Consider the following 10739-nt stretch of genomic DNA (forward strand, 5'->3'; position numbering starts at 1 on the left):
CAGAGTGTGAAGAAGTCTGTGTGGGGGTCTGTGGGTGCGTTTCCTTTTCCTCTGCTGTAATCCAACTCTTTGGTGTCTGAGCTCCTTGGTTTTCCAGTGGGTAATGAATGAAGGTGACTGTTGGCTCCAATCTTTCGTTTACATTATTTATTAGTTGATAGTGTGTGTAGCCGTCTCCTGATCCCCAAAGACCATGGTGGCCTGACTTGCCTTTCTGCGGGGCAGAAGGCAGTCTTCCCCCGAGGACCCCTGAGTTAGAGGGCTTTGATAGTTCCTGGCGACCTGTGAGTGCTGGGAGTTTGTCCTTTTCCGCCTGGTTGGCATACGAAACTCGTTCCAGACCCTTCCTGTGTGTTCCCTGGGGCCCCATTGGGCTTGCTGATCCAGTGGGGTGGGGCCCACCCTCATGAGTCTCTCCTCCATAAATGGTGCAAATGAGTTTTGGAGTAATGCTGCTTCAGGAGAGGGTGCCGGGGTCTTGGCTGATTTAAGCAATTTGTTTCACCTGAAAGAGGCTCTTTTTGTGCTGTCAGGATGTGGGCATATTTAGGACTTAGTGGGACACTTCTTACAGGAGATTTGGCAGGAAAAAAAGGCATTAGACTTCTGTAAACATGGTAGAATAGAATAGCCTTCTTTTACTTCTAAAAAAAATCTGGTCCATGAGTCAAATCCTGTTCAGTTATCGGTAATTAGCATCTCTGTAGAACTATTAGTACCTTTCCAGAAAAGGCCTAGCTTAAATAGTCCGCATTTCAGTTGAATAATTGGACATTTTTCCTAGAACATAGGAAAGGCACAGTAGTAACCTCAGGCATGACTATGGCTGTTTTAAAAGGAGAAAACTGGTGTCACAAGTTGTAACCAGCACCTGTGGCTTGATTGAAGAAAACGTGGCCTGGGTTCTGAAGGGAAAAAAAGTTAATTCCTTTTAAATGTAAAGATCCTGTACCTCTCAAAATGGGGCACGAATCTTTAACTTGGCCCCAGACACTGCTTCATCAACAAGTACTACAGAGTTCTGAAGATGACCAGGACCCTTTAGTTACAGTTAGATTTTCAGTATCTACTTCTTCTATGGAATTTATTGAGTTAGTCAAAATCAGTGATCGTAGGGTGGAGGCAGAGCTGTGTTAAGTATTGGGAGATAGAGCCCAGTATTGTCCTTAGGTAGTATCTTATTTAGTCTGGGGTATTGTGATTTTTCCCTTATATATGGTAGGTTTTTTTTAAATTGAATCATGTGGGCAGAATCAGATTAACTTCTTAAGTGTTCACCTGTTGGAAGAGTGACTCCCAATGCCATGTGTCAGTGGCATTGTGGGGAAGGCATTTAGTTCCACAGCAGTAACTTCCCAGAGAGGACAGGGCGTCCTCTTACTTGCACTTTCCTATGGTCACAAGATCCACTTTGCCTTGCCCTTTAATTTTTGGAGCAAACATACTGGTTATTTCTTTAGGCTTTCTGTTGCCTAGGAGTGACATTTCACATGGCATAAATACCTTCAAAATTGAAGTTCTTCTCTTTTACTCACACATTTGATGATTGATAAATACCAAAGTGGGTATTTTAAGCATCAGTAGACTTTAGTATACTGATGATGGTGTTGACTGATTCGATTTTAAGATACGAGCAGCGTGATTTCTGGTTAGTATGTAGCAACACAGTGGGCAGTACAAAATGGCTATCCTTTGAAAAATAGTTGTGAAATTATCTTATTTCTGATTAAGGGCAAATCAAGCAAATGTGTTCTTTTTTTCTAGACTTCAGACTTCTGAATTTAAATCATTAGTCTCCATGAGTCTTATTGTGGAATTTCCATAAGAGTATTTATACGGTTTATATTCCTGGCTAAGATTCAGCAAGACTTCAGGGGAGAAAGTGTCTGTGTGTGATATAATGAAATATCTTATAGTTTCACCAAGTTTACATGCTCTAAGCCCACAGTGTCTAGAAAATGCTTTGAGCTAGTTTATAAACCCATGAACTAGATTTACTGCAGCTAATTCAAACAACTTCAGGCTGTGGGTTTGAGATAGCAGGGGACCTGTGGCTTTATGGGACTTCTTTTTTTTTTCTTTTGTAAACAGTGCATCTAATGTGGAAGTTGCTTCTAGGCCTAGTATAAGAAAAGTAAAACTTTTAAATAGTGGATGTCAATGCAGTGTGAATAGAAGAAACAGAATGGAGCTGATAATCGGTGAATTTCTGGGGCCTGAGGATAACTTATTCAGCACAATAGCTTATAGTTGTAGTAGTCAAGCCATAATTTGAGTCTCCCAGCCCATTACGTAGGTGAGATTGGCATGGTCCAACTAGCACATTCATAAATAGCACCAAGCCACTGCCAAGCCTTATTCCAACTTCCCAGAACCTGAGAAGAAGTTGAACTTCTTAGAACTCAGATACTTGCTTTCTTTGAAATTATTTTTGAGAGCATGGCTTCAGGAGCTATTTAAAAAGTATTAAACACAGTTTACCTTAGACTCTTACCTGTGCCATACATTTGAGCAGTGTTTAATCACAAAATGTTGCTAGTTTCAGTGTTCTAAGAGCTGAATGGTAGCCCATTGGGATTGGGATTAGGAAGGCCGGCAGGCCCCAGAGGAAGAACAAACCCTGATTTTTGTTCTCAGTGTGGAGCAAAGATGACAGAGCATTCAAATGCAAGGATATTCACAAAAGTGTATACCAAATGTGATTGTCCTAAGCCACATTAAGATGAGTTTATTGATTTGGATCTCTTTGTACTATGTGTTTGCAATACCAAATCAGTTAGCTTAAATCTAACCTTGCCAGTTTTGGCAAAGAAGTGGTGCTTATGATTACATTAGACAATAAACACCAACTGTGGTTGCCATTGTACTTGTGAAGCAAAAAGGGCCTTTCTGTCTTTCACATTTTACAGCTGTGCTAGAAGGCCCAGGTGTGCAGGGTGTTGTGAATTAAGGGTTTGGAAAATACTGCCCATCCTGTTTATGCAAATTAAATTTAAAGTGCAGATCACCAAATTATTGCAGAACCTAAACTGAGGTTCATGTTTTTTTGTAAGTTGATTGTTGTATGGATGGTCCTGAAATATTTCCTTCTCCATATCACTTAAACTCAACAGACTTTGAACATCTTCCGATTTGTGGGACAGGGAAAGGGTTGTTTGGAATAGGGAGCATTTTAAATACAGGTTAATTGCCAAGAATACAGTCTGAAAGGTGCAAGTGCTCTTGGAGTTTCAGGGAGCTTTAGCTTGAGCTCAGAGTCCTTTTCTCTTGCAACAAGTGTCTTCCCTCTTGAGGGGGGAGAACTTGTCTGTTGCTAGCTGTCTGACAACTTTTTTTGAGTAAGGTGAGGTTTCTGGCAAATAATACTGGTTGTTGTGAGAAAAAGGCACACTGTTTAAGTCTTACTGATATGAAATTGTGGCCATAATATCTACGTTTTGAGTACTGCTAAAGTAGGAAGTGTCCAGAGATCCCCAGCACCCAGTGTAAATTAACTCTGTATTGGCACACAATGTCCCTCTTGCCTTTAGGACATGTCAGAACTGTTCCTGCTCCGCTTTCCAAGGGACGGTTTTAAAAAGTAGTGTGTTGTCTTTTTGCATAATTATATTTGGTTACTAGATTTTACAAACTTTGGACTTTTGGACGTATCACCTGTAATTCTTGGAACCATCTTCAGAAAGATGAAGAAACGTTAAGTGTAGTGTGATGAGAGCTGGTTGCTAGTGCATGTCCTCATGTCCCATCTCCCCAGCTCTGCACCGAGCTGAAAGCTTCCCTCCCTCCAGTGTTAATTACTTTGCCTGGGTTCTCCCTGAAGCTTCCCTGAGTCCACTGGGACGGCCTCTGGCTGACCTTTCTCTCCCTCAGACACCATGATCACAATGAAAGGGCCTCTCCCGCTTCTGCAGGGGTGTCTCCTTGGTGCAAAGTCTTTTCAGCATCCTCTCTTTCAGGGTGGACAGGAATGCGGGAGAGAGCACTGGGGTTTTGTGTGACTTAACAATGCACCTGGCCCAGTGCTGTGCACCTGCTAAAGCCCCTGAAGGTCTGTTAGATAGGAAAGCTGGGTGGAGGTTGTTTAAAATAGCCTATGGTTATTTAAAAAGTGGCATCCACAGGAGTGGGAAATGTAGAAGAGGGATTCATTGAATTGAAAGTTGTTATAAGCAGTAAAGAATGTTGTTTGTAGCAGAGTCTTTTTTTTCTTCTTTTCCTCGTTTGTTTAAAACATAAAAGGGATTCCTCTGACCTACCCCATAGGTAGAAGGACTTTTAAGTTTCACGAGCAAGCCTAACTTTCAATTCCTTTTGAATGAGCTATGTGACATTTACTCACTGGGGACTTTCCCCCTTCTCAGTGACTGCAATTTGAAACCCTGGGGGTCTTTTAAAAGCGAACGGGACTCTGGGCCGTGTTAATATTCAGAGCTGTTTACAATGGATGCAGTTTCAAAGGCTGAAGGCATTGTCTTGAGACAGGAGGGAGGAGGGGTGGGGGAAAAATTCCCAGGCAGGGAAGTGCAAATATCTAAAAATCTCCAAAGTTTACCAGCCTGTGGGAAATTTAGGGACCGTTACTGTTATTTTTTATGACTTAAGCAGGACACTGAGCCACTGGGGTTCATTCCGTGCACCTCATGGCTTCAGTTTTTGTATGTCAATTACGTGGTTATCTTCTGCTTTTGTTTCAAGTTAAAATGTGTAAATTGGTAAGACACTCAGATCTTATCTCCTCTGCAAAGAAATAGAGGACTTTGAAGACCAACGGTTAAAGTTTTTATAGTAGTTTACCTCTGGGACCTGCATTTATGTTTTGCTCAGATAATTTAATATAGCTGCACAGTTTAGAAGAGCAGTCCTGACTGACCAATTAATTGTCCAATTGTGACTAGGACTGAGAAGTTTTTTGCTGAAGTACTTGATACATGACCATTGTTATTAAACGGAATGAATAGATCAATAAAGATTGCAGAAAAAATTTGCAGTTTATTGATGGTCTAATTTCTAATTGCAAGTTGGCAATTTGTGTTTTTTTTTTTGTAGGGGGTAGTGGGTATGTTTGTGAACTTTTCTTATACAAAGGCTTTTTGCTTTAAATATTCCTATACTCTTACATATTTTGTATTTGTTATCAGTGGTTTTTACCCAAGCACTTTATGCATAGTCTTTTGAAACACAAGTTATAACTTCAATCTGTTCATAGAAGTCATTCAGTTTTTTAAGCTGTTTCTCCATTTCACTGGGTTTTGTACTTTTCATTTCCTGCTTTTAGTTCTTTATATCTTCTAAGTGGGCATTTGGTACCCAGCTGTCTCCTGGTCTCCATTTGGGTTATTGATTGGGGGAGAGAATGGGTGAGGATAAAGCTTTCCTCACCTTTACTATGTTAAATATGTAGGGGCCCTTGCCCCTAGTGGTCACACTCAGCTCACACTCTTCATTAAAGAGTGGTAAAGGGGTTGAAAGTTAATTCTGTGGTCCATCCCTGGCACCTCCGGTCTACAGCTACATGTGTGATTTTGGGCAAACCTCTTCATGTCTAAAAAGACAGAAAAATACTCTATCTTACAGAAGTTGTGAGGACAAAGTTAGATAATGCCTGTATTTAGCTAGGTTCCTCAACAGGGATCCATCAACTTTATGATGATGCTGGAGCACAATTTGAAGGTTAAAGGCCTCAGTAGCTCCAATTTATTATCCTGTCTCACAGCCAGTCTCTCCAAGCCAGATTCCTTCCTTCCTTCCTTTCCTTTTCCTTTTTTTCCTTTTCTTTCTTTCTCTCTCTCTTTTTCTTTCCTTTTTCTTTCTCCGTTTCTTTCCTTTTTCCTCCCTCCCTCCCTCCCTCCCTCCCTTCCTTCCTTCCTTCCTTCCTTCCTTCCTTCTTCTATTCCTCTTTCTTCCTTTCTTCTTTCGACAGGGCCTCACTCTGTTGCCCAGGCTGAAGTGCAGTGGTGCAGTTAAGACTCACTGCAGCCTCAGCCTCGTGGGCTCAAGCAGTCCTCCCATCTCAGTTGCATGAGTAACTGAGACTACAAGGCTCAGGCTGCCACACTCAGCTTCCAAGCCAGATTGCTGGTGACAAAGGCTTTCCTGGAAAATGTTTACCTTTGTGCTATGAAGAAGTCTTTTGGGGTGGGAAGAAGGCAGCCTTCTCCTGTGAGTTTTGGTGATACATATGAAGCAGCCTTCTCCCATGGGTTTCTGGTGATATGTATGAAGTGCCACAAGTGAACTTCACGTACCCTTGGAAATCTTAGCCAAACAGGCAGGAAGCTGTGAACAGTTGCAACAGATTATATAATTAGCAAAAATTATTGAGGTATTTTATAAATCTATTCCAGTTGTACAAATAGTTATGTCTGTTTAGCACTATCCTTTTGGAAGGGAGGCAGGTATGGGAAGGTGGCAGGAAAGTGAGAGGCCCTTAAACTAATCATTTTATCCTATTATTTCCCAGGGTTTCGTTGAAACTGAACCCTACCAAGATGCAAGTAGCACCTCTCAGTCAATAGCTTGGAAAAATGCTGTTCCAAACAGGGTTAAGTTACAGAGGGCTGGCTGAATCCTCACTGTATCCACTTCTCGTTGGAAAACCTTGAGGGAGGAGGAGGAGGGAGGACAGGAGACAATTGTGGAGTTGTATGCAGAGAACATTTTTCATTTGTTTTGGTCTGTTTGGAATTGCATAGGAACTTTGTAGGGGACACAGGCGGGGAACACAGGGTCATTTGAGGCATCTGGCAAGAATGCCACCTGAAAAGCCGTTTACTGTTTGCTATCACTCCTTGTGCACCTGTACCTGAGTTCCTTCCTCAGTGAATGGCCATAATTCACAGCCTTGCCCACATGAACGGCCACGATTGTTTGTGTCTTTATTACTATTTAATCTAGCATAACCGGTAAGGCCCATTGTGCGAACAACCAATCTGTTCATTTTTGCAAGTCTTAATACATTTTGGTTGCCTTATGAGCCAGGATGCAGGTTCTAATTACTGCTTGTTCAGTTTGTTTTGGCAAAAGGTGACGTTTAGAGGATTTAAAGAAAGCATGGCCTCTTTTTAAGTGTTTTTGCATTGATTAGGTTTTGAACTTTTGTGGTGCATGGATCTCTAATCTTTTATGATCTGCATTCTCAAGATCTCACATTAGGAAGAAAATGAAGGAAATGAGTGAAGGTCTCTTAGAAGCAGGATTAGCTAGACTTTGATAAACACATGAACATAATGCAGGGGTTTTCTTTTTTTTTTTTTAGCTGATTAGATAAAACAACAACTGACAACTTTATTTTCTAAGACTCCTTTATGCAGCGTTTAACAGCTTCCCCCTCCCTGTTTTGCTCCTTCCACCAATTTATAATTTGCCATTCAAATAATTTACTGCTTATCTTAGTCAAAGCATACCTTGCACTGAAATTCTTTTCTTCCGAATTACCTACCTGATGATAACCTGTTAGATACAATGAGAAGGATTTAACACTTCTGAATTGGGGGATAGATAATCTTGCTGTTGTTTCAAATCTTGTAGTTCCAGTGCTCTTTTGTTTGAAAGCATTTGTCTCTCAAGCATTAGCACTTTGGGCTGGATAACAAGAAATGAACAGGCTGGGCTCTGCTTAGTGAAAACTTACAACTGATTAGGAAGCAGGCTGTTGCAGATACAGCTTCTTTTTCTTGTCAGATGATCTGAAATACATAGTTTATAGAAAAAATTTTGAATTAAGGGAACATTTGATACGCAGCCAGGTAGTTTAAATAAACTAACTCACTTCTGTTGCTATGGAGTGTTTTTTCTTATAATTATGGAGAAACATAAATATTACACAAGTGGACAGAATAATGTAATGAACTCTAGGTACCTGTCACTCACCTTCAACAATCATCAACTGTCTTATTTAATCTATTTCCCAATATGCTTCTGCCCTTCCATGTTATTTATTTATTTTTTAGAAATAAAGGCATATCATTCATGTACACCATGGAATACTATGCAGCCTTAAAAAAGGATGAGTTTTGTCCTTTGTGGGGACATGGATGCAGCTGGAAACCATTATTCTCAGCAAACTATCGCAAGAACAGAAAACCAAACACCGCATGTTCTCACTCATAGGTGGGAACTGAACAATGAGATCACTTGGACTCAGAAAGGGGAACATCATACACCGGGGCCTATTATGGGAAGGGGGGAAGGGGGAGGGATTGCATTGGGAGTTATACCTGATGTAAATGACGAGTTGATAGGTGCTGATGATTTGATGGATGCAGCACACCAACATGGCACAAGTATACATATGTAACAAACCTGCACGTTATGCACATGTACCCTAGAACTTAGTATAATAATAAAAAGAAAAAAAAGGGAAAAAAAAGGCGTATCATTTTATCTGCAAATGTGTAGTTTTTTTTTTTTTTTACATTAACAGCTTTATTGAGGTGTAATTTATATACCATAGTATTTACAGAAATGGTTTTCTGTAATTGGTGGTTTTCAGAAATTGGAAGTTTTGAAAAAATTGACATTCATTTTAACTGTGTTTTTCCAAAGGGCGTTTTGGTAAGCTATATATTTACAGAATGTTTATTGGGCACATACTATGTGCACCCTAGTTTATATGTTCTCAAAATACGGATTTTTTTTTTTTTCTTTTGTAGGAGGTGTTTAGCAAGCTCTTTTGTGCTAGTCGTTTGCCAGAATGTGCAATTCTGATTAACCTTCCACTTTCTCCACATAGCTCTTACTTGGGAGGTTTCTACCAGGCTATTAATTGTTGATTAAAATCCATTAGTGAACAAACATAATTAGAAATGGACTAGATCATTTAAAAAGTGATGTCTCAGATACTGTTGTTTAGTAGAGGAATAATTAGCCATTGGTTGTAGTTAAGTCATGAGTCTGAATTGAGTTAACTATTGTTTACTTTGTAAGGCCTGACCCTCCAGCTGTGGCTACTTGAGGCTGCTTTAAATAGAGTTAGAGGCAGCCTGTAAGAAAATCCTCAAAAAGCAAAGAACTAGGTTCCTGGAACCCTCTGTGCTTGATTTAAACTTCACACAGATTTGAAAATGCTTTCTCCAAATAGCTGCTGAAAGGTTTGTTTTATTTTATAAAAGTCCATAGTTTAATTTCTCCTCAGTCTGGTGCTTTGTTGGTGAGGGGGCTCCTTTAGAATGGATTTTGTGCTAGCTGCAGCTTCATTTAGGAATCTGAATGGGAATTACTAGTCCTCCAAATTCCATTCACTTTATCCTAGTTTTTGCAGTGACTTCCATCTTCTATCTGTGAAAATCAAATTCCAGGTAGATTATGGAGTGTTCAGTGGCTTTAAAAGCTGTCCAACATGGTCAGGTTAAACTGGTGGATCTATGAAGCTTAATTAAATTTATATGATATCTGATTAGACACCATTTACAGTGGGTTCTCTGTTTAGAAAAGTGGAAGCACACTCCAGTGCATATTTTTAAATTATGGGGCAGAAAAGCTTAGTATTGAGAGAGACGATGAAATTCAGTGCTGTTTTGCAAATTGGGAGAACACCATTCTTTCATCTGGTTTTAGCAGTGTAGTGGTACCTTGACCCAGCATCATGCCTCTGTCTTAGTTTTCGTTTTATTTTTAATTAAGAAGAATTTTTCTGTGTGTCTGTGGTTTCCTCCCTCCACCTGGGCTGGTGTGAGTTTCTGGCACACAAGCTCACAGTGCTTGCAAAACTTATAAACAGTCAGAAGAGCTCGTAGCTTCCAGGAAGTGGATTGTTGATGCAATGAAGTGATGGATGCAGAGGCTGCCGCTCGAAAGGACCAGGGTTTCCTTCCATCTTGGAGGCGGGGAGATCCAGAAAACAAGCTGACATGCCCTGTAGTTATTAAGGTCTGCCTCACCCCAAATTCCTCTGATTGTTTTCTCAGATTTGGAGTCTGTGTAGGACTCTTCGCTTTGGGTGGTTTGGCCTTATCCAGGGCTGTGCTTTACCCATTAGAAAAATCAGAGTCTTCTATGGAGATTTTTGGATTCTTTCACAAGGGCATTTGAAACAATACTTAGAAATGAGTAAATTATACTCAGTTCCTTACTATCTTAAAGATTGCTGACCTTATTATTTACTTAGGGGGAACTTTATGAGAAGTCTTGGTGCTCAGAACGTCTGTCTGGACAGAAAGGAGACCAAGTTTTCACGCAGTTTCTTAAAGGGGTGCTTGACCAAAGAGGCATAAAAATGATTTACCTGAGAGGAAAAAATTAATTTTCTTAAAGTCATAAAAGCGGGGATGTGGTAGAATGGGAAACTAGCTCATGGCCGGGCCTCAGGAGACGGGGTTTTGTCCTAGCTCTGCCACTGATTGGCAGCATAACCTTGGGCTAGTCACTTAATTTCCTGTCTGTAAAGGGACGTATAACTTCTAAGACCTCTCATTTTTAGGTTCATGATTCTATTCTAATTGAAGCAAAAAGGGAGTAAACTTACGTTTCATTGGATGGTAAGAATTAGTAAATTGATCTATGTCTAGGATACTTAAACGTTTGTGCTGTGTGTGTGTGTGTGTGTGAGAGAGAGAGAGAGAGAGAGACACACACAGGGTCCCATTCTGTCACCCAGGTTGGAGTGCAGTGGCGATCCTCCCACTTAAGTCTACCAAGTAGCTAGGACTACAGGCACTTGCCACCACACCTGGCAAGTTTTTTTTTTTTTCTGAGACGGAGTCTTGCTCTGTCGCCCAGGCTGGAGTACAGTGGCACAATCT

Source organism: Colobus angolensis, unplaced genomic scaffold, assembly GCF_000951035.1.
Source record: "Colobus angolensis palliatus isolate OR3802 unplaced genomic scaffold, Cang.pa_1.0 Scaffold26, whole genome shotgun sequence".
NCBI lineage: Eukaryota > Metazoa > Chordata > Mammalia > Primates > Cercopithecidae > Colobus > Colobus angolensis.